Source organism: Sminthopsis crassicaudata, chromosome 2 (genome assembly GCF_048593235.1).
Source record: "Sminthopsis crassicaudata isolate SCR6 chromosome 2, ASM4859323v1, whole genome shotgun sequence".
NCBI lineage: Eukaryota > Metazoa > Chordata > Mammalia > Dasyuromorphia > Dasyuridae > Sminthopsis > Sminthopsis crassicaudata.
The window spans coordinates 270,343,225-270,365,417 of record NC_133618.1 but is presented as its reverse complement, the minus strand read 5'-3'; the positions used below and the strand labels follow the sequence as shown (position 1 = coordinate 270,365,417).

Below are 22,193 nucleotides of genomic sequence, written 5' to 3'. Positions count from 1 at the left end.
TTTCCATCTTCAGCTCAAGGTTTCCATTGCTGATGATAAAAGGCTGGCCCTAAGAGGAGGCAGAATATGGAACTACCTAAGTGAACCCCAGGAAGGTTCCTATCCCAAAAAATTCTTCCTCACCGCTGAAACACCATTAGTAGTTAAACATTGCCCAGTTCTATCAGCTTCTTTTAAAATGTAAATACTCCCACAAAGCGTAGCATATACATTCTTAACTGTGAATTTCAGGCAGTGTGGGATAGTGGAAAAAATACTAGATTTAGTATCAGAGAACCTACATTTCCAAGTCCTTTTAGGTATAAAGTTATCTAAGGTACATAACTCTGGACCTCAGTTTGCTCAATCGAAAAATGAGAGAGCACTAACATTTAGATTTAGAGATGAGAAAGACCATTAGAAGTCATTAGTCTGACCCTGTTGTTTTAGAGACGTGGTACATGAGGCAGAAAGAAGTTAGTTGCTCTGCCCAAGGTCACATAGCTAGTAACTCAGGATGGAACTTCCAGACTCCAAATCTGACACTCTATTCACTACACCAAACTAGACTAAAGGACTCCTTTCTAGAGCTAAATCATACCAGCTCCTCAAGCTTTTCCCATCCAACATTTTGAAAGGATAAGGAACATGAGAAGACTAGAAACCTAGGGGTGGGGGTGGGGGACAGTTGCTGAGTTATGGCAAAAGGGCACAGAAAGGGGAGGTACCCTTAGTAGGCTGATCCTCAATCTGGTCTAGAGTGAGAGTCACAGGACGTGGGATTGGGGGAGGGGAAAGGTATAGAACAAACTGGCAGGGAATTCCTTGTTTTTTTCCTACATCCTCCCAGCTGTTCTTATTGTACTAAAAGTGAGACTACTTAACCAACTATACCAAGGGCGGGGATCAAGAGAATCATCAATTCTCAGCTATCACTCTGTAATTCATAGAAGACAATCCAAAAGCCATCTTGGAGGGCTGCTTGTGCCTCCCCCTCCTGTCCCTCCTACCATCTGGGCTTGGGAGGGCAGAGAGTTCCCTCACAGCTTGGGAGCTCTTCCACAGTGAGTGAGGAGCTAGCTAGATGAGTGCCAGCAGCTGGTTAACTTCAGAAGCACCCTGGGTCTGTTCCTTATAGCCCTTCTCTATATTAAGGGTCTGTACCTCCAAATGAGGCCAGCTCCCTTTATTCTCATTTAGAAAATGAAGAAATTCTGCCTGCACACTGAACTTTTGCCACGCTGTTATAATTCTACATGTTAAAAGTCCAAGTATTATATCATGGGAAAATTGGGATCTTCACTCCTTTCTAGTTGTGCTAAGTATGGTGTGAATTGGGGTCAGGGATCTCTCACTCCAATACTGACTGAAAAACCCACTCTCTACCTTTACATAGAACTTCGAAATTACCACGGTAAAACCAGCCAAGAGAAATACTTTTTAGCTTCTTCAAGGAGATGGGAGGTGGGGTGGGATGATAAGGGAATGTGGATTTTACTCCCAAATTCACTGTGAGCTCATGTCCAGGAACCACAGAGCAATATCGATCCTGAAGAGATGATAATCTTCCTCAGCTCTGTTAGGTGTCGATTAAAAAGCTACTTCTGCCATTCAATCCATTAGGACAGAAATCCCTAGACAGGAGCAGATTTATACAAGTGACAGAAAATGAAAGCTGGGGTACAATGTTACCTAGAAGCAGGCTTTTCTATCTACACTGGAATAGGTTTGATGAGCTTGGAATTCTATGGTCAGTGTCTTAAGAGTGCTGAAGCCACATGTTCTTAAGAACTAAGCCTTCCTGGAATTTATGACCAGAGGAGAACTAGAGATCATTATTGATCACAAAATAGAAGATTTTGATTACATCAAACTAAAAAATTTCTGTACAAACAATACTAAAGCAAACAAGATTAGAAGGGAAGTAACAAATTGGGAAAATATTTTTATAGTTAAAGGTTCTGATAAAGGTCTCATTTCCAAAATATATAGAGAACTGACCCTAATTTATAAGAAATCAAACCATTCTCCAATTGATAAATGATGAAATTGAAACTATATCTACTCATATGAAAGAGTGTTCCAAATCACTACTGATCAGAGAAATGCAAATTAAGACAACTCTGAGATACCACTACACACCTGTCAGATTGGCTAAGATGACAGGAACAAATACTGATGAATGTTGGAGGGGATGTGGGAAAACTGGGACACTAATACATTGTTGGTGGAGTTGTGAAAGAATCCAGCCATTCTGGAGAGCAATTTGGAACTATGCCCAAAAAGTTATCAAACTGTGCATACCCTTTGACCCAGCATTGCTGTTATTGGGATTATATCCCAAAGAAATACTAAAGAGCAGAAAGGGACCTGTTTGTGCCAAAATGTTTGTGGCAGCTCTTTTTGTTGTAGCTAGAAACTTGAAGTTGAATGGAAGTCCATCAATTGGAGAATGGTTGGGTAAATTATGGTATATGAAGATTATAGAATATTATTGCTCTGTAAGAAATGACCAGCAGGAGGAATACAGAGAGGCTTGGAGAGACTTACATCAACTGATGCTGGGTGAAATGAGCAGGACCAGAAGATCGCTGTACACTTCAGTGCTATATGAAGAGGTATTCTGATGGAAGTGGATATCTTCAACATAAAGAAGATCCAACTCACTTCCAGTTGATCAATGATGGACAGAAATAACTACACTCAGAGAAGGAACACTGGGAAGTGAATGTAAATTGTTACCACTACTGTCTATCTACCCAGGTTACTTATACCTTCGGAATCTAATACTTAATGTGCAACAAGAAAATGGTATTTACACACATGTATTGTATCTAGGTTATATTGTAACACATGTAAAATGTATGGGATTGCCTGTCATCGGGGGGAGGGAGTGGAGGGAGGTGGAGGATAATTTGGAAAAATGAACATAAGGGATAATATTATAAAAAAAATTACTCATGCATATATACTGTGGAAAAAAATTCTAAAAAAAAAAAAAAAAAAAAAAAAAAAAAAAGAACTAAGCCTTCCCTTCATGAACTGATGCGGAGTGAAATGAGCAGAACCAGGAGATCATTATACACTTCAACAACGATACTATATGAGGATGTATTCTGATGGACATGGGTATCTTCAACATAGAGAAGAGCTAATCCAATTCCAATTGATCAATGATGGACAGAATCAGCTACATCCAGAGAAGGAACACTGGGAAATGGGTGTAAACTGTTTGCATTTTTGTTTTTCTTCCCAGGTTATTTTTACCTTCTGAATCCAATTCTTCCTGTGCAACAAGAGAATTGTTTGATTCTGCACACATATATTGTATCTAGGATATATTATAACACAATTAACATGTATAAGACTGCCTGCCATCTAGGGGAGGGGATGGGGGAGGGAAGGGAAAAATCAGAACATAAGTGAGTGCAAGGGATAATGTTGTAAAAAATTACCCATGCATATATACTGTCAATAAAAAGTTATAAAAAAAAAGAACTAAATCTTCCTGGTTGGAAAGGCCTGGGATGTGTCTTCCCATATCAAGTTTACTAGACAAACCCTTCTACCATCTCAACTTCCTCTGAGAGGATGCTGCTACACTGATGTCAACACGGGCGAGCTAGGGCACTGATGGATACTCACCAAGAAAGCTATGCCCCTAGGAAAGGGTGGCAGAGATAACCAGGGCAATGATACCTCCTAAGGAGGACATATTGAGACTATCTTTTAATTTCCCTTTAGCACACAGCATAGTGCCTGGTACATAGTAGGCACTCCAAATAGAGTTGCTGAATGAATGAAACCTAGACACCATGCTGGCGTGGGCACACATCCAGGGTGCTCTGGGGAACCACTCCAACCACTGCCACCTGACCCTGTTGGAAGGTCTGCCTCACTACCGCTCTGGCTTGCCGCAAATAGACTGGCCTCACCTTTCACTCCTCTCAACACTTCTACAAGAGATGTTCCTAAGCTTCTGGGCCTCAGGGTACCTTTGAAGCCTTTCTGATGCCCAGCCTCTGGTCCCACTACATTAACCAGTGGCTCCAGTTTGCCCTGGTATACTTTGTATACTGACCCAGTCAATCTAGGATCTACTTCTATCTTGGGGTTGGGAAATGGGCTTTAATTTGCACTAAGTGAAACTGTAGAAGCCTTTCTTTCCCTCTTCTCTCCTAAATGAGAATACACACACAAAAAGTCGTGACATGATGGAGTGTTATCCATGCAGGTCATGAAATTTTCACTGAAGGTTAAAGTGTCAACAGCTCTTCTGGAATGGTTCTGCCCACAAAGAAAGAGATGTGGCTAAGTTAAGGAGAGGAGCCTGAGGAGTCTAAGTCTATAGCCCCTGGGCCCTAGATGGTGAAGGTTACCAGGAGAAACAGATATGCTTCTTACAGCACAAAGCAGCTAGCTTAGTTTATAACTTGTGCCCCACTGTAAGAAGCTACAAAGTGAGAGAAGAGACAAATTAGGAAGTGATTATTTGCATCACAAAGGGATTCTTCAAAGGGTTCTTTTAAATGGCAAACTCCCCAACTTAAAATGCTTCCATTTACAAAACTTAACTTGACACACTGCTTTTTTCCAGGTGTGTCATTATTACATGAAAGAAGGCACACCTGCATAAGAGATGGTGACCAGTGAAGCAAAAGCCTTGGGCTGTGACCCAGCAGGGCCAAGTCTGTCACTTTGCCTTCCTCTGGGATCCTAGGCAAGTAATTCAACCTTCTTATCCCTTTCTACATTTGTACAAGGAGGGAGATGGGCTAAATTAAGCATGGGCTCTTCCCCTTTTTTTTTTTTTTATGTCAAGGATCCTTCAGGCAATCAGAGGCAGCTACTGGCTCCTCCTTGAAATAATGCTGTTAAATACATAAAATATGTAGGTTTACCAAAAAAGCAATTATAATGAAATAGTTATCAAAATATTAAGGAAAACAAGCACATGGATCTCAGGTTAGGAACCCTTGGACTAAATTATTTTTAAAGTCCCTTCCAGTTCTAACATTTTATGAATCAATATAAAAAACAGCAACAAAATTTTTTAAGTACCTAGATAACAATGGGACACGAGGTGTAAGGAAATTGCTAATTTTTTTTTAAATTCAGGATGACACACACATACTTATATGTATGGCATGATATATATATATATATATATATATATATATATATATATATATATATATATATATATATATATATTTATGGATAATGTAGCACATTAAGGGAAACTACTATGGAGGATTTTCGAGCACTATATGGCAAGAAGAATACAGGGTGAGAAGAGGTCTAGGATTTCAACCTATACCTGCTGGAAGGAGGAGCTCCATAGCTGAAATATCTTAAGTATCTAGGCAGAAATAAGCCCAATTATATCTCATTCCTTTCTGGAGTCAATTTGTTTGAATTTGTTGAAACTTCTATTTGTAGTAAAATATATATATATATATATATATATATATATATATATATATATATATATATATATATATATATATGTGTGTGTGTGTGTAGTTGTTTTTTTTTTTGCAGTTTGTCAAAAGGGCAAACGTCATAGGTCAGGCAAGTGATGTGGTGGAAAAAGCTTTGTGCTTGGAATCAGAAGACATAAGTTCAAATTCCAGTTGATCATAGCTATTCAACCTGAGGCAAAGCCTAAGTTTTCTTTTCTGTAAAACAGAGGTAAAAATACTTCTACAACTGGTCTCAGATTGTTGTCTTGTGGAGAACAATCTGTAAACCTTAAAGAATTGTACAAACCCAAAAGTTCATATTATCCTATTTTACAAAGGGATGCCTAGCAAAAGTAGTTTTTTAGGAGTGACAAGAGAAGGACAACCTATCCCCTCTACATAGCTGTACGTATGTCACTGGACAGACCCAAAGCCTTGGGAGGGTTTTAAGACTGAAATGGGCACTCGGAGGAAGCTCTGAATCACATCCACTGTGTTGCCAGGTTGGGCCAGGAAGCTAGTTATGCCATAGCATTCAACAATTTGAAAGACATAAGGAAGGCAGGGTAAGAGAAACACATGCTCAGCAAACTCCCTTTATTGAACTGAAAAATGCATTTCACAGCAAAATGAAGAGGAATATCTTCTCTCCTCATATTTTTCAATCACAAACCTTTAAAATGAGGAAGACTTATGCGAAATATATTAGTGATTTGCTGCACATCACATTCAGAGGTGACATTACTGTTATATGTTCTCTTGTTTCAGGAATGGACATGGCTATCTATTCATAAAACTAAACTCTTTTGCCTAGACTCTAGCAACCAAGGACACAACATTTTAAAATGGCTTGCCAGTTATGGCTAGTCTCTTGGCTATGGAAAAGATCAGGCTAAGTGGTGCACATAGGGACTGAATGTATGACTGGTCTTAATAGCATAATGTTCTAATTGAGACAAAAATAGATGTAGAAAATACAGGGGAAAAAAAAACAAAACAACTTTCCCAATAACCCTACATCTAGGAAGCAGTATGAAACACCTGAGGTATTCATATTATATAAATAAAAAGGATAGGCAAGACCCAGACTGTCCTAGCTGGTGGTGAGCAAAGGAACACTATCTGATCTGAACCCTAAGGCTTTTTTAAAATTCTTGTTCAATTGTTTTCATCTGTGTCTCAATTCTTTGTGACCCTACCTGGGGTTTTCTTGCAAAGAATACTGGGACAACCATTTCCTTTGCCAGCTCATTTTACTGATGAAAAAACTGAGGTAAACAGGATTAAGTGACTTGGCCAGGGTCACCTTTTTTTTTTTTTTTTTTTTTTTTTTTTTTTTTAAGTGTCTGAGGCCAAATTTGGACTAATTGCCCTAAAACCTTTCCCTTCTCTTCCCTCTCGGGGATCATGCATTTTTCTAGGCTCCACCTGAGCTCCCTTCTTTTCTCTCACGGCTGACAGCACAGTTAACTATATACTCTTCCATGGGGCTTGTACATCCTCCTCTTTACCTCTATCTCCTTTACCAACCTCCTTTCAACTCTTGGCAATTGCTTCAGGAAAACACTTCTCCCTCTTTTATTTCATTTGTAAACTAAAATTGACCCTAATCATGTCTGACAAGTTTAAGAGTGGTAGTGTTACTGATTTATCTTTAGCAAAGAATCAATTAATCAACAGATAGTTATTAAGCTCTAGCTACCTTTCTGGCATGGTAGAAAGCCAAAACTGAAGTCCCTGATAAAAAGGAGCTTAGAACCGATAAGAAAGAAAGGAAAGAAAAAAAGAAAGGAAAGGAAAGGAAAGGAAAGGAAAGGAAAGGAAAGGAAAGGAAAGGAAAGGAAAGGAAAGGAAAGGAAAGGAAAGGAAAGGAAAGGAAAGGAAAGGAAAGGAAAGGAAAGGAAGGAAAGCTGAAAACCTGTAAGTGAAATTTAACAAAGAACTTGTGCCTATCAGCCTTTTGATTCTTTGAAACTAAGTTGTCTTCGTAATCCCTATAAGTTTTTATCTGTTTCTCATTTTTCTCTAAATATGCTTTCCCTCAAAACACCAGTATTTAAGATAAAATAAAAACTAATTATCGTTTCAATTTTATCATATGTTATAACAGAATTGTTTTCTACTATTTTTGTTTTAAATATACAGTATTCAGTTATATTATAGATTAAACAGATTTTGGGTGCTGGCCTGAAACGAAATCATCATTTCTAAAATTTTTTTCTTCTGAAGAAAACCCCAACAAAAAAACATGCTCAGAGCTAAAAAAAATAAATAAATAAACAAATTTACCCGAACCTTTGTAATATAATCAGTTTGTAAAATCAGGGATCAATTGTATTATTCCGTGAGGGAAAAGGTTTTCTGGGAAGGGAAGAAGAGATATAAAGAATGTTTCTCCTATTTTAAAATATCTCCTGGAAAGGAGATTCTACAACTTCTTTTATAACCTCGGAATTTTTGGGTACTATTCTAAAATTCTCTTGCTGTAATTAAATCTTATTTCCTTTTAAAAACTTTATTGATGCTTTTTGGTTTTACATTTCACTCCTTTTCCTTTAGTATATCATCCTTCCTTTCCTATCCCTCCAACACAAGAAAAAAAAAAAAAAAAAAAAAAAAACAGGTAAAAATCAACCAACATGGTGATTTATACTACAGTGTATACAATCTATAGTTCTTCCTATCTATGTACACCAGGAGTAGAAGACTGTCTCATTATCTGTTCTCCAGGGTCAAAAGTGGTCAGTTAATCAGAAAACATTTATTCTACATCTGCCTCAAGTAGAAGTAGAGAATAGCTAACCGCTTTTTCATAAAACCTCGTGAAAATGTATAGGATTTTATATATTTAAGCTGGAAGGGTCCTTAGAAGCAATTTAGATCAGTGCCCTGATTTTAAAGATGAGAAAACTGAGGCCCAGGGTGCCATTGTTTCTACATAGGAATGTCAGAATGGAGATTTCAAACACAGATCCTCTGATTTTAGACCCACTAAATACTCTTATATAAAATTATAATTAGGTGATCCTTTAAGTCTTCTTTCTTTATATTCAGCAGTTCCGAATCCTGTTCTTTTTCCTTGGTGACTTTATCTTCCAATTTTTCCCCCATTATTTTTCTAGCTCTTTTCTGGATCCCAGCTAAGTTTTCCACACCTGTCAAGTCCTTTAGTTAATAGCGTTCTAATAAGAGCTTGACCAATTTGAATATAGTTGGACGATGATCTCATGGCTCTTAAATGTCAACTTTGTGCCAGCCCATCCTAGTATCACACTAGTACCCCAATAACAATTTTTCCATAAGCAAGACCCATCGTTTTTGACCTTTTGATCATGTGATACCATCTTTCTCTCACACTCTCTTTTTCTCTCTCTCCCTCCTCTTCCCCATATTCTTAATAAGCTGGTTTCTATGACACTGCTCTCTAAAGGTCTCCCCCACCCCCAACAATTCCTTTTTGATCTCCTTTAATGATTCTTTTTTCCTCCTTCTCCCAACCCCTAAATGTGCACTTCGGAGTCCCGAGGTCCTTTCTTCATGTATTGTTTTATCAATTCTCCATTCTTTTTTCCGCTAATATTGTTTACTCCTGTGGTTTCAATTATTACATATAAATCTATATTTACAGTCCCTGACGGCCATCCTTTGGTCGGCATCTCTATCCAGCCAACATTTAAACTGAACTCTCTTTCTTCCTCCCCCAAAAGAGGGGGGGGACAATTCTCCTCCTATGCTATTTCTGGAGAGACCACCATTCCACCAGTAATGTAGGTTCAAAATAGTATACTTATATAGTTCTGTCTTATTTGTCCCTCCTATTCACTCAACGACAAAGTCCTGCCTTTTGAAACACTAGCATTTAATCCTTTTCATTCCTGCTACCACCACAGCAGTGCCTCCTACTAGTTAGTTAACAGTCTTTTCTGGAATACATCCTATATATTAAGGCCATATTAAAGCAATCTCCCTAAGGTACATGTCTGATCACATTACTTGTCCGATTCGGTAAATTCCCCTTCTCTACAGGATGAGATAGAAACACTTTAAGACTTTTCATACATTGGCTTCAAACTACCTTTAAAAAATACCTTAATTTTATTTTTTTAATGCACAAAAATCTCTCTCTCATTCGCAGACCCTGGAGAAGCAAGGAAAAGAAAAACAAAAACCTCATTACAAATAGGCAGAGATAGTCAAAACAAATCCTCATACTGGTCATATCGAGAATGATATCCCATCATCTTTCTCTCAAGAGGCAGGTACTAGTGCATTTCATCACAGGTATTCTAAAATCGTGGTTGATTCTCTCCAAACTACCTTCTTGCTGTTATTTCATAATTTTCCCTTCACAATTTACATTTCAGCCAAACTGGACTATTTGTCTTTCCCCAACCTCATCCTACTCTTTGCCGCCTCCTAAGAGCCACTCCATTTGTGCACATCATTCCGACTCCCTGACTCTCAGTGGCTGCAATAGCCACCTACATCTTTCCTTGTTGAAATCCTCTCTTTCTTTTATGGTCCTATGCACTGTCCTATTTTATTAGGTATTTCCCTGATATTCTCACCTTTCCCCTTGGTGATTCCCGCTTCCTGTTTGACCTCTTATTAGTCTTAGTTTATATTATACTCAACAAGATAATAAGCCTCTCTAGGCAAAGAACTGGGTGTGTGTGAGGGGTTTGTTGTTTTCCGTCTGCAGCTTCCCACACCTAACAGTGAATGGCACCTGAAATCACAAAATTAGAGCTGCCAGGAACTTCAAGATCATCTAGTTCAACCCTCTCAATTTACAGATGAGAAAACTGAGGTCAGAGATGGGAAATGATGACCAAGGACACAGGTTTCAACAGCTGAACTGGGATCTGAGCCTAGGTCCTTGGGTACATGTGCATCTCAATGTCTTTTGAATGACAATGACCCGCTAAAACAGTACTTACCAAGTCAAATTATACTGAGCAATAGTTTTACCCATTTACCAAAACTAAATGTTCTACCGTGACTCTTCTGTCCTTTCAATATTAGCTCTGGAGTTCTTGGGAATCACAAGCAGAGGAAAAGGAGGAAGAATCAGTTGGGTTTTTTATATTTACAAGGTTTTAGAAAAAAATCTTTGGCAATAAAAACTGCTATGATCCACACTGATAGAAAAACATTACTCTAGCACCCCCCCAAATTCATAAAGAATCAAAATTGATGCCAACCACCTGACCCAACCTTCACCTAGAACATGAATCTAAACTACAATATTTAAAAGCTGTGAGTGAGATGTATGTATGAGAGATAGAAAATATATAAAAATTTAATTTTTAAAAAATAAAGAATTCATTTTCAAATATGTTCCTGCCTCTTCTCAGACAAAGATTTTAATAAGGTAGGGGGAGGGAAGTTCACCAAAACTACCAGAGTGACCATTTCCAAAAGTATATGTACTATTTCATAGCCAAAGTACTCCTCACTTTTGCAACAAGAGAAATACGTTTTCTTAACTCTATTCTGGGTCATTAGTACGTTATATTTACAACTTGGTCCCTATAATTATACAGGATTCAGCTTAGATTTTTTTCAAGTGAAAATATAATTAAATATACTTAAACGTTTACAAAACAAAACAAACAAACAAACAAACAAAAAAAAAAAAACCCAGTAATATTTGTGGAAAATTTTTAAACTGACAATCCCTACCCCACAATTAAAAGACAATAGTTTTTGGTACTGACAACTGGACAAAGGGTCAAAAAAATCTACCTCCATTTCTTTTCCTCTATGTCTTGCAAACAGCACTATCTAGCTAGGCAGGAGGACCATCAAGGCATCAGAAGGACAAAAGATTGCACATAATCAACTATATATCACAGAGTGAAAAGGAAACCCGTTTTACACTTTAGGGTGGGGTCAGGGATTAAAATCCCACTCTCTTGAAGAGCTGGAAAAATCACATCTGATTGTGATTTGATCCCAAAGGAAAGAGGAGAATCAGTAGTCAGTCCTTTCAATCAAGCAACCTGGCTTATGCTCTCCCAATAGAAGTTCCTTGAGATAAAGCCTGTCTAGGCAGGGGTTCCTTTGCTGCCCTTTCTCCTTATGGAAGGGCCTTCAAAAAGGAGCTCAAGGGCAATGTTATATTTTTGTGAAATGTTGAGAACCACTCCAGCAAGTGCTCCCCACTGGGAGAGAAGTGGGGTTTAAATGGCCACTCTCCTTGGACACCCACCTATTCCCTTCCCTAGGTCTGTTCATCTAGTCCATGGGCTCAAACCAGTTTTGTCAGGACAAGGCGCCAAAGCCTTAGTTGACTCAAGGAAAAATAGGAGGGAGGATCTGGAGATTTTTTAAAGCTATAATAATAAATTTTCATTTATTCAGGATCTGATTAGTCTTCCACCTATACTCTTTCTCCTTCCTTTTAATCATTTTACCTAACATTAGTAGCCCTACCATGAAACAGAGATGGGGGAGAGAAGGTGGGGAGGGAAGGGTTGGGGACGATGAAGGACAGGATGGGCCCAGGACATAAAGGAGCCGATATTCCAAACCAATCTATTTGACTCTAGTTAAAAGGAAGGAATTCAATTACCTGAGACCTCCCTCTCCCCCAGGGAATGGGCATCAGCTTCAGCGGTCTATAGCTGGAGAATACCAGAAACCCAGTCTGCTGGGGATTGGATTCCTAATCACGACAGGCTGGATTACACCTTTTCCCTCCAAATTAAATAAGCAGCATATCCCAACTATAAGCTGATGTATTCCAAGCAAAGGTTCCCCTTTTTATGCATAAGACTCCAAAACCTCTTTCTTTTTGGAGGAGAAGCAGCGACCAACCCTCTTCACCCCAGCTTTTGCCCTCACCCCACTGAAGGCCTCGTGTCCCCAGCACAATGGCAAGTTCACAAAGGAAGTGAGCCTCGCCAGACTGTGCTAGCAAATTCCCATAAATACTTGGGCCTGGGGTAGCGCTGCTTATGTAAAATGCTTCCCCATTGAGAGATGCTGCTTTATTTACATTCCTCACTACCCATTCATAAAAAGGAGGCCTTTTAAAGTCGGAGCTGTTCGTATAACGCTCCATAAACCCAGCAGCTTCAGCTGGCAGTCTTAGACCCAGCCTGCTTCTCAACGCCAGAGATTTTTTTTTAGATTTTTTTCCCCCCCTTAATGGCTCACCTTGCGACGAGGCATTGAGGCCAGATGCTGCCAGAGCAAGGCCAAATAGAATAAGAACAAGATAAAATGAAAGAAAAAAAAATCCACACGAAAACCCTCCCAAGCCCTGAGAGAGCAATACAGAAAGGAATGAAAATAAATTGAAAATTCCTACCGAAGTCCAACTTGAGGTGGGGGAAGGAGAAGAGAAGGGATGATAATGAAGGATGAAGGGGAGGGGGTGTCAGAGAGAAAAGGGAGGTAAATAGAAAAGGCAGGCAAAAGGAGATTATCAAATGGAGGGATATTCCTTATAGATTTTTTCAAACTTTCTTTATAAATGATAACAATTCCCAATTTCCTATTCATCCTTCCAGGTGTCAGAGGATGTGGAGAGGACTATTTTTTTTTTTTTTAAGCTGAAGGTGGAGATGATCATGGAATTTTAAAATTTCAGATAAAAAGTTTTAAAGAGGGGAAAGATTCTCTATAAGCCTTGATGAGACACCTTAGAGCTTCTAGTTCCAAGTGGGAAAAACAAAAGTACATAATCCAGACACTGCTTTAGATGAATAAAAATTATTCTGATGCCCGATAAAGGGAAGATTTGTGTCTAAGGGCCACAGAGAAAAGCAGCTTGGAGCTATGAATGAACCCTAGTTTTAAGCTGTAGTACCTCTTCTGAGCTACAGTAGATGAGGAGGAAAGGTGGTGGTTTCTTTGATGGGGGAGTGGGCTTTGTTGCCATGGTAACAAGAAGAAGTATTTTTCCCTTCTGGAAGGAAATGCTAGTCCATTTATCATCAAACTGGGGCACAAAAGGGGAGATGGGGGGCGGCAGGAGAGCTGAAGAATTTATTTTTAAGTATCTAGATTCAATCTAGTCAATAGTCTTAGCCCAATCTCTACACCAGTTAATGGTGGGCAGCCACAGAGTCCCGAATTTGATAGGATTCCTAATTACTTCTTTTCAATTAGCTTTAATTATGGATAGATCTGTTTTCAAAAGACCTCTGTCCCAGACTAGCTGAAACACACTGCCCTCTCTCTATACCAAACTGGAAACTAGGAATCCACAAAATGTAGGAATCTCTATTCTCCCCTCCAAAATATTTTTTCCCTCATTTACACCCAAGACTAAGAAGAGATAAAACACATGGATTCATTTAGCATGGACAAGGAAAATTGCATAACGACAGCTAAAGTGTGTGGGTGGGGGGAGATGGTCTGGTTGAGTAGGAAGAAAACAGGATTACAACATTTTCAGATCCATCTCTATATGGTGTCATGAGGACAATCTACTAGACGGAATCACCAAAAGTGCATTAGACAAACATACACGAGTCCACAAAATCCCAGAATGCTAAGCACAAACTAAAATACAAAAGAAAAATAGCACAGTAAGGAGATAGCAAAACCTCATTTCCTCCCCCATCAAATGACCCAGCATGTCTACCTCCAACAAGGAAAGGTCAGAGTCCCTTAAGGGCATACAAAATACTGGGTATTTTGGGTCAAGTGCTTCTCTTTTCAATTCAATAGCATTCTTCATTCATTCATGACAAAATTTTTCACTGAAAGCTTATGTGTGTTAAGCCCCACAAGGTATAATGTGAAAAGGGAGAGCATACAATTCCTATTCTCAAGAAGCCCAGAATCTAACTATGGAGACAAAACCAAAAAATACATGAACCAATCAGAAAAACAATTAAGGAAAAAAAGTGCTTTATTGGTGCAGGCACTCCAGCACTGTAGCGTTCAAAGAGATAATTGGGAGCTAGGGAAGGCTTCACTGTGGAAGGAGAACTAGAACTCATTCTTGAAAGGTGGCGAGTTGGCATTTGGTTGAAGTAGGGGCAACATTCTATTAGGGAAGAATTCTCCCCTAAAGTGGTAGAGGAAGGACTGCTCAAGAAGTATTACCTGTTTGGCTGAGTAATAATAATAATAACTAACATTTTATATAGAGTACTTTGGCATTATTTCACTTTATTCTCACAATAACTCTGGGAGATAGATACTACCATCACTCCCATTTTACAGATGAGGAAACTGAGGCAAGCATCGGTTAAGTGACTTGCTTAGGATCACAAGGCTAGTAAGTTTTTTAAGGTCAAATTTGAACTCAGGGCTTCCTGATGCCAGACCCAAGTGCTGGATATACTGCGCCACCTAGCTGCCCCAAGTAGAAGAAAGAATTAAAGAGAAAAGGTTGGAAGGACCTGAAGTAATCTAGTCCTACCCCCTTCCTTAAAGATGAAAAATTGAGGTGCAGGCAGATTAACTGATCTGATCTGCTTAACGGCACATAAATAAGCATCAGAGTTGGGATGTGAATCCAGGACCACTGACTACTGCTTTTCCTCTTTACCATTGTCTCCAATATAGAATTGGATATAAGTCTTGAATGTCAGGCTGAGGAATTTGAATTATATTTTGTAGGCAAGTGAAAGCCATTATAAGGTTTGGGAGCAGGGAAATGACTGATTAAAGTGATATTTTAGCACAATTGTTCTGTGTTTGGGCAGACTAGAATAATGAAAGCAGAGAGAATAGTAAGATGTTATTGAAAAATCCAGTCATGAGGTGATGAGAGCCTGAACAAGGATGGTACTCGGAATAAAAAGGCAGACAGACTGGGTACACCTTAAAAACAGAGAATCAACAGAACACCCATGAAAAATTTCATTGGTCAGAATCTCCTGGAGCTAAGCTCCTCTACCACATCAGCTGTATCTGATTTTAGAGGTTTCTCTGAAAGACAGCCTAACCAGGGAAGGAGCAAGGCCATCCCCACAGTTCCATTCTGAATTCCAGTTATTAGAAGAGATTATCTCTCGCACAGATACCAGAACAGATGAGTGCTTTGGAATCCCAGCCCTGGAGCCCCACGAGGGCAGGAGGACCTGGATCCTGCACCATTCTGAGATGTTTATGCAACTCAAACCCTCTCACTTTAAGCTGCATTCTCCAGTCCACCAAATCTTCCTCAATTCGGTCAGTCAGAGCTGCTCATGTTCTGGCCCAGAGGCTCCACCCTCAAGGGGAGATGGTAGTGCAGCCCACACTGCACCACTGGGAAGACTGACAGTCTGAGCATCAGCAGCTTCCCAGAAGCTGGGATTAGATCCAACCAACAGCTGGTAGTAGCTCTTACTCAACACTGCCTGAGGTGGGATTTGAACTCAAGTTTTCAACCCATACCCTAAACCATCGCCTAAGCCTCTCCCTCTTCTCTGTGTTTTCATCTTTTCTATTAAGAGAAGTGGCAACTGAAGGGGAAAAAGGACTTCTGGGAGTGTTTATATGACCAGGAAAATAGCAACCGGATTAAAACCCAACACTGATGTTGGAGGAGGTGTCTACAATTTAAAAGAACAGAGGGCAATGGCTCCCACCCCACCCCCACTGTCCAGAGTCTTCTTGTGGTAGTGATGCACTCTTCCTTGCAGGACACGATGTCCCTTTAGGGCAAGGTTTAGTCTGATAGGGACCCCTTCTCTCTTTTTATGGAAGTTTTATGATGGGGGCAAGAAAATCTCCCAGGGGAGCATCTCGAAGTAATGATATGCTGTTTTTTTTCCTTTTATCATCAAAATCTGGCCCTGGGCTTTATTAATAACCTCCAAAGTCAAAATGAGAGCATTCTTCTCCCCCCCCCCCCCAACTAGAAGAGCATTTTTTCATTAAAGGAAGACACTGGTGTGGGGCGCTGGAGCTCATTTTGTAACCCTAATAGAGATCGGGGCTATGGAAGGGGTGTGTATGTCGGAAATCTGCCCTAATCCAGTTTATTCCCCTCAAATTTAGGGCCCTAACGAGAACAAGTCAATTAGGAAGCTAGGGCTGATTTGCAAGCCTTTTTTAACCTGAACCTGAGGTCCTGTTCCCCATCCCCTCACTATACATGTTTCTCTCTTAGCACCCTTTTTCAAATGCTCCCCACAGGGCCACATCCCTCTCTGCTTCTAAAAGGCGACCTCCATCTCTGGGGCTCATGCTCACTGCAACCCCGGGGAGGGAAAGGACCTTCAAAAAAAATGGGGCAGAATACCCCCTCATGCTTTCCTTCCTCCCTCTAGCCCCTTCCGGGGCTCCGAGAGCACCAACCTCGCCGATCGGGCCGAGGGGCCTGCTTGCCTGGAGGAGCGCAGACGTCCTGCTGCTACCCCGCCCCCGCCCCCGCTCCCCTCGGCCCCCACCAGGGCCTGACCCCAGCGGCGAGAGCCCTTCCCGGGAAAAAGCCCGACAATCCAGGGAGCCGTGGCAACAGCACCGCGGCTCCTCCTGCAGTCGGATCCCCCCAAGCCCGGGGCCCGCTCCTCCGGCCCCGCAGTCCCTAGGGCCGGGTCGAGCTGTCGGGCCATCCGGAGGGTGGGGGTGGGCGCCCCGGACCCTTGCGCCCCTACCCGACGCCACCACCTGCGCCCCGCTCCCTCGCGGGCGCCGCCTTTGTCCAGCGCTTCTCGTCCGCGCTGGCCCCTCCGGCCGAGCTGACCCAGCCCCCCAGGCCGCAGCCGAGAGAAGGCGGCGGGGCGGAAAGGGCAGGGCCGGGCCGGGCCGCGAAGCTCGAGCCCGCTGTCACTTCGACGCAGCTCAGACAACTTCAATTCCACCCACCTCCCCCTAAGCCACCCCGCGCCTCGGACCCGGATCCGCAGCCCCGCTCTCCCCTCTCCTTTCTCCCCCTCTCCGCAGTCCTCGAACCTGGTTCCGTTGCGTGCCCAGCCTCCTTCTCTGGCTGCACACCGCGGTCCACGCCTCCCCTCGGCTCGGCTCGGCCCGGTCCTAGATCCCCGCCCCCCCTCCCAGCCTGACTCTAGAACCGGCTCAGCTCCCCATCGCGGGCCCTCCGGGGGCAGGCGCTTCCCGCAGCGGCGGGGCCGCCCTCGGTCTCGGCCACTCGCCCGGGGGGCTGACGAGGGGGGCGCGGCGGCCCTAGAAGGAGAGCGGGGACACTCGCCCGCGCCCGAGGAGCCAGCTCCAGACTCCCGAGGCGCAGTGGCCAATGCCCCTACCTCGGCTGCGGCTCCAGGACGCCCGCCCGCGGTCGGGATGCACTCCGCCGGCCCCTCGCCCCACCCCCCTTCACCCCCCGCCTCCCGACGCGGGCAGCGGCGGCCCCCGGGGGCTGTCACCTCGAGGCGCGTCGCGCTCCCCCGATGGCGGGGACCCACCCGGACGCCAGGACTCTCAGGAGAGAGGCGGCCCGCGCGGGCGGTCAACACCTGCTCTGCGTCTGTCCGTCTGTCCTCATCCCCGAGCGGGGGCGGCGGCGCGTTCGGTGGGGCGAGCGAGCGATCGAGAGAGCAGGCGGACGGTCCCTCTCTTCCCTCTCTTTCACCTCCCTCTCTCCCTCCCTCCCCTCGGCCCCCAGCCCTCTAGCTCACCCGACTGGTGGCGCGGACAACGGGGCCCAGGACGCCCGCAGGCCCCGGCCGGGCTGGAATCCGGCGGCTGGAACCCCCCGGGGGCGCTCAATTCCCGGGCTCCACGCTGCTGCGTCAGCGCCTCCTCCTGGGGGCCGGGGCCGGGCGGGCGGAGCGGGGGCCGCGACCGGGCGGGGCCGTCGGAGGAGCGGGCGGGCCGGGCCGGGGCGGGAGGGCTGCTGGGGCCGTGCAGGCGGGGCGGGCGTCCAGACAAGCGGGCGGCGGGGCCGGGCTCCGGGATCCGCTACGCCGCTCGCGGTTCCCCCACAAACTCCCCGAGAGCGGAGCCTCCGCCGCCCTCCTTCCTGCTTCCTCGTCCGCAGCCAATCGGATTATGGCCCTCCGCCACCTCCACCAATTAGCAATGAGCCCTGGGCTGGCCCCCGCCAGCCAATCCCGGCCCTCTGTTCCCCCTCCCCGCCCCGGACCAATCAGAGCCGCCCCCACCGGCCGGCCTGTCCCAACGCAGGGGGCAGCACGAGGCTGCCGGGGGAGGAGGTGCGGGGAGTGGCGGGGAGGGGGGGGTCGTATCCAAGGGGTGGATTTCCTCCGCCAGCCTCTTGTACCTCTCTGTTTCCCGGGGCGCCCCCCAACCTGGGCCCTCACCCCCAATGGTCTTACCCCCCCAGTCTGCCGACCCCCAAGACCCTCTCCCCAGAAGCTCGCCCCAGCTACCCCCCCCCCGGGAAAGTCTTACGTAGCGCCCCCCCCACCTCCATGCTAGCATTCCCCTTCCCGTCCCCCACCCCCCACCCCCTCCATCTCCCGCCCTCCCGCCCAGCCACCCATCCAGGGAAACTGCAGGAGGCACGGACACACCCCACCCTCGCAGGCTCCTGCTGCCCGAGGTTAAGCTAGAGGGAGCCCAGCAAGAAATGAAACAAGATTGGACGCCCCTTCTGCATTAAGGACCCCAGACCCCAGTGAGATGAGCCCCCTTTTCAGTCTGCCTCACCCTTCCATCGTCCCCTAGCACCAGTCTCCTTTCCCTTGCAGTGAGGTCAGCCCCTGGCCACGCCGCTCCCCCCCTCCCCTTCTAAGCTCATTTCCCCCCTCCGATCTTCCCTTCTTGGGCCCTCCCCTAACAGCCCCCTCCCTTCCAGATCCTAATTCTCTCTCTTCCTTTGCCTTTTTTTTTTTTTTTTTTTTTTTTGCTTAGCCTTCACCTATTTCCATCTCACGGCTAAGGCAAAAATATGCGTCCCCCAACACCACCACCCTTCCTACCTGCCCCCCACCCGCCATCAGCCCACGGGGGAGTCACGGGAGGGCTCCCCGAACGAGGGGTGGGCAGGGTGACGGTCCCAGCGGGGCTACCTCAGAGTCCCCAAGCCGAGATGCAGTTATTTTGGCAGGTGGGAGTCAGAGCTGTGTAGACACATTCCTGGCTCCCCTCCCCCTCACATACAGACACGTCCCCAGGAGCCTGAGCATGACTAGTCAACCCGGTGGGCACAGGAGGCAGAGCTCGGGCTGTGCGTGGCGAGGTCTCTAACCTCCAGCACCCGCTCTTACCCAGATCGGGCGGGGAGTCCGGACGCGAGGCGGAGGGGAGAGGGAAGAACAATCTAGATTCCCTGACAGTCCGGGGTCTGGGAGCAATATGCGCTGGGCCCCAGGCATGGGAGGGAGGAACACCCGAAGAGAACTCGGTCAGGAGAAACCAAGCCTCCCAGTAACCTAAGCAACCCTCCCGAGGCTGCGGGATCACAGGAGCATAGATTTTTGAACTGAAAGGAATCTTAAAGACCCAAGCCCCTCATTTTTCAAGTGAGGAAACTGAGACCCAGGGAAGTCACACAGGGCAGGGCTGGGAAGTAGGAGTTTTGCGCTCATCTGCAAGTGCCTTTTGGGGCTGAGAAGGACCTTTAGGGGTCATCGAGTTGAAGCCCCTCATTTTTACAGGTAAGGAAAGTGAAGTGAAGAGTGATTTCTACCAGGTCTTATATGGGCAATGGAAGTCTTGGGCTTTGGACCCAAGTGCTCCGACTACGGATTTTGTGCCCTTTCTTCTAATTCTTCCCCTCTCCTGCCTTCTCACTGCCTTTCCTTGCCCCCAAAGAGAGTTCCAGAGCGATCCAGCCCCAGCCCCCAATGCTCACCCACCTCGTCTTCCGGACCCGAGCCGGGTCTTGGCCGTCCCCAGCCCGACAGGTTTAAGGAGGGGTTGGGTTCAGTAGGGGAAGTGTATGGTTGGAGAGATAAGAATGTGGCATTAGAGATCTCTGAGAGGGTACAGAGTTATTCTTAATCCCTCAGCCTTTGCGATCCTCTCAGGAGCACTCCCGAGTGACGACTGAGCCCCTCCCCCAAACCGTGAATAGACATACTCCCACTACCCCCACCCCACCCCCACAAAGCAAACTAAGGCATTTCTCCCTTTCTTCACTATTTGCCCCTCAGGGCGAGGTCCCAAATTAAGTCCTCCTCCGAACCAGAGGCAGCTTCCTTAACACTAGCTGAGCTACAGGCTGTACCTACTCCCGGCCCCTCCCTTACTCCCATCCCAGGGGACTAGGGAGTAGGCTGATAACCCCAGTCCTGCCCCCACCCAGTTAGGGATTGTTGGTGAAGAAACCGCCGCAGTCAGCAGAGCCCGGTGCCCCTGTGCCTTTAACTGAACTAGGAGTGAAGGAGAGGGGAAGGGAAGGGAAATTTCGGAGACACACAGGCTCCCTGTCAGCAGCTGCTCCCACTTGGGAGGGTGGGGGAGGGGAAAGGATCTGAAATGAGGTATGGGCTGGAGGGGCTTGGTAACTGAGGGCTGTCTGTGCTGCTGGAAGGCCAGGTTAGGCGCAGGCACCGGTGGCGGGGCTAGGGAGGAGAGACCGTTTCCCCCTCCTGTGTCGGACAGTGGAGTCTCAATGGCCCTCTCTGTGGCGAACTGAAGGAGAAGGAATCGCTCGGCAGTGGTCTTGTTGGGAGACACAGGAGGCATGGCAATCCACTCCAGACCGTGTGCCCGCTCAACCAGAGAATGTCCTCTGGAGGAACTCGCCCCCACACTGCCCTGCTGTAGATGGCAAACCTTCAGATCTACGGGAAGCCTCATCCGATGGGGACAGTTGTGAACTTTAGTCCGAGAGCTGAGGCCCAGGGCACACCACCTACATAAGTTACTCTGACCCTCCTCCCCGCAAGCCTTCATGGCCTAAAACCCCGAAACCAGAAGAAATAATTAAAGAGTCCCCAAGAGCACCTGCTATCCCCCCAGCAGATAGTTGAAAGCAGATGCCCCCCCCCAAGCCTGTGACCCCTCTACTACTGTCCTTATTAACGGTAGAGAATGAGACCCATCTTCCTTTTCTCCCTTACTGTCCTTTGTCCCTAAAAGATGCTTCCAGGACAGTGAGGTTTCCACTGGGCAGACGCTTGAGAGAAGGGAGAATTTAAATTCAGCAGCTCCCCTCCTTCAAGGCCTTCCTTGTCTCCCTGAATCCCTCAGTCTCAGGAGTTCTTATAGACACTATCCATCCATTCCAGAGCTTACTTTAGACCTTAAAAGATCAATCACTCCCCCAATCAATAAACATGCAGCTTGTGCTGAGATCTCAGGAGGAAAAGGGAAAACCAAAGCAGTTCCTGCTCTCAAGAAGCTTACATTCTGTGGGGAGATAGATGTGTATACACAAAAACATTCTGAATAAATATGGGATTTTGGGGGGTGGGATTCACTAGTTGTGGCGGCAGAGTGGGAATCAGGAAAGACCTCATGTAGGAGGTAGAATTTCAACTGGGTTTTGAAGGAAACTAGGGATTTTGAGAAGAAGAAAAGAGGAAGAAAGGCATTCCATGCATGGGGGACGGCATGTACAAAAGCACCAGTGACTAAGGATGAAATTGGCTGGACCATAGGGTGCATGACGGGGAGTGATTCTTGGCTCTAATTCCCCCTCCCAGTCCAAAGCCCCCAAGACCAAAACAGAGAAGGACTTCAGGGGCTGTCAGAAAGGAAAATTGGTACTAACTAGATTTCCCTGGGGGTTAACTCCAGCCCCACCTCTCTTAGGTTGGATTCACTGTGGGCTCCAGGGTGGGATAAAGAGTACTCCCAGCATTCCTCTCCCTGCCAACGAGAAGGGCTAGGAGAGCTGAGAAGAGAAGATGCAGAAAGGAAAAAACATGGAGTGCTGGGGGAACATAGTGAACACCCCTCCCCCGCCCCTCCCAACTGAAC

General features: G+C 45.3%; 1 protein-coding gene across 4 annotated transcripts in view; it reads right to left on the bottom strand.

Annotated features, from left to right (window-relative positions):
* BAHD1 (bromo adjacent homology domain containing 1) overlaps window positions 1–20,263 on the bottom strand; it is a 38,523-nt gene extending 18,260 nt beyond the window's left edge. The window contains exon 1 of one of the 4 annotated variants that reach the window (XM_074289272.1): window positions 20,123–20,263. The gene's annotated coding sequence lies outside the window, so the exon portion shown is untranslated. Of the gene's footprint in view, window positions 1–17,294; window positions 17,354–17,977; window positions 18,334–19,531; window positions 19,628–20,122 lie in introns of those variants that run through there. The other 3 variants (XM_074289273.1, XM_074289271.1, XM_074289274.1) reach the window with 3 other exon arrangements.
* Between the last annotated feature and the right edge of the window lie 1,930 nt (window positions 20,264–22,193).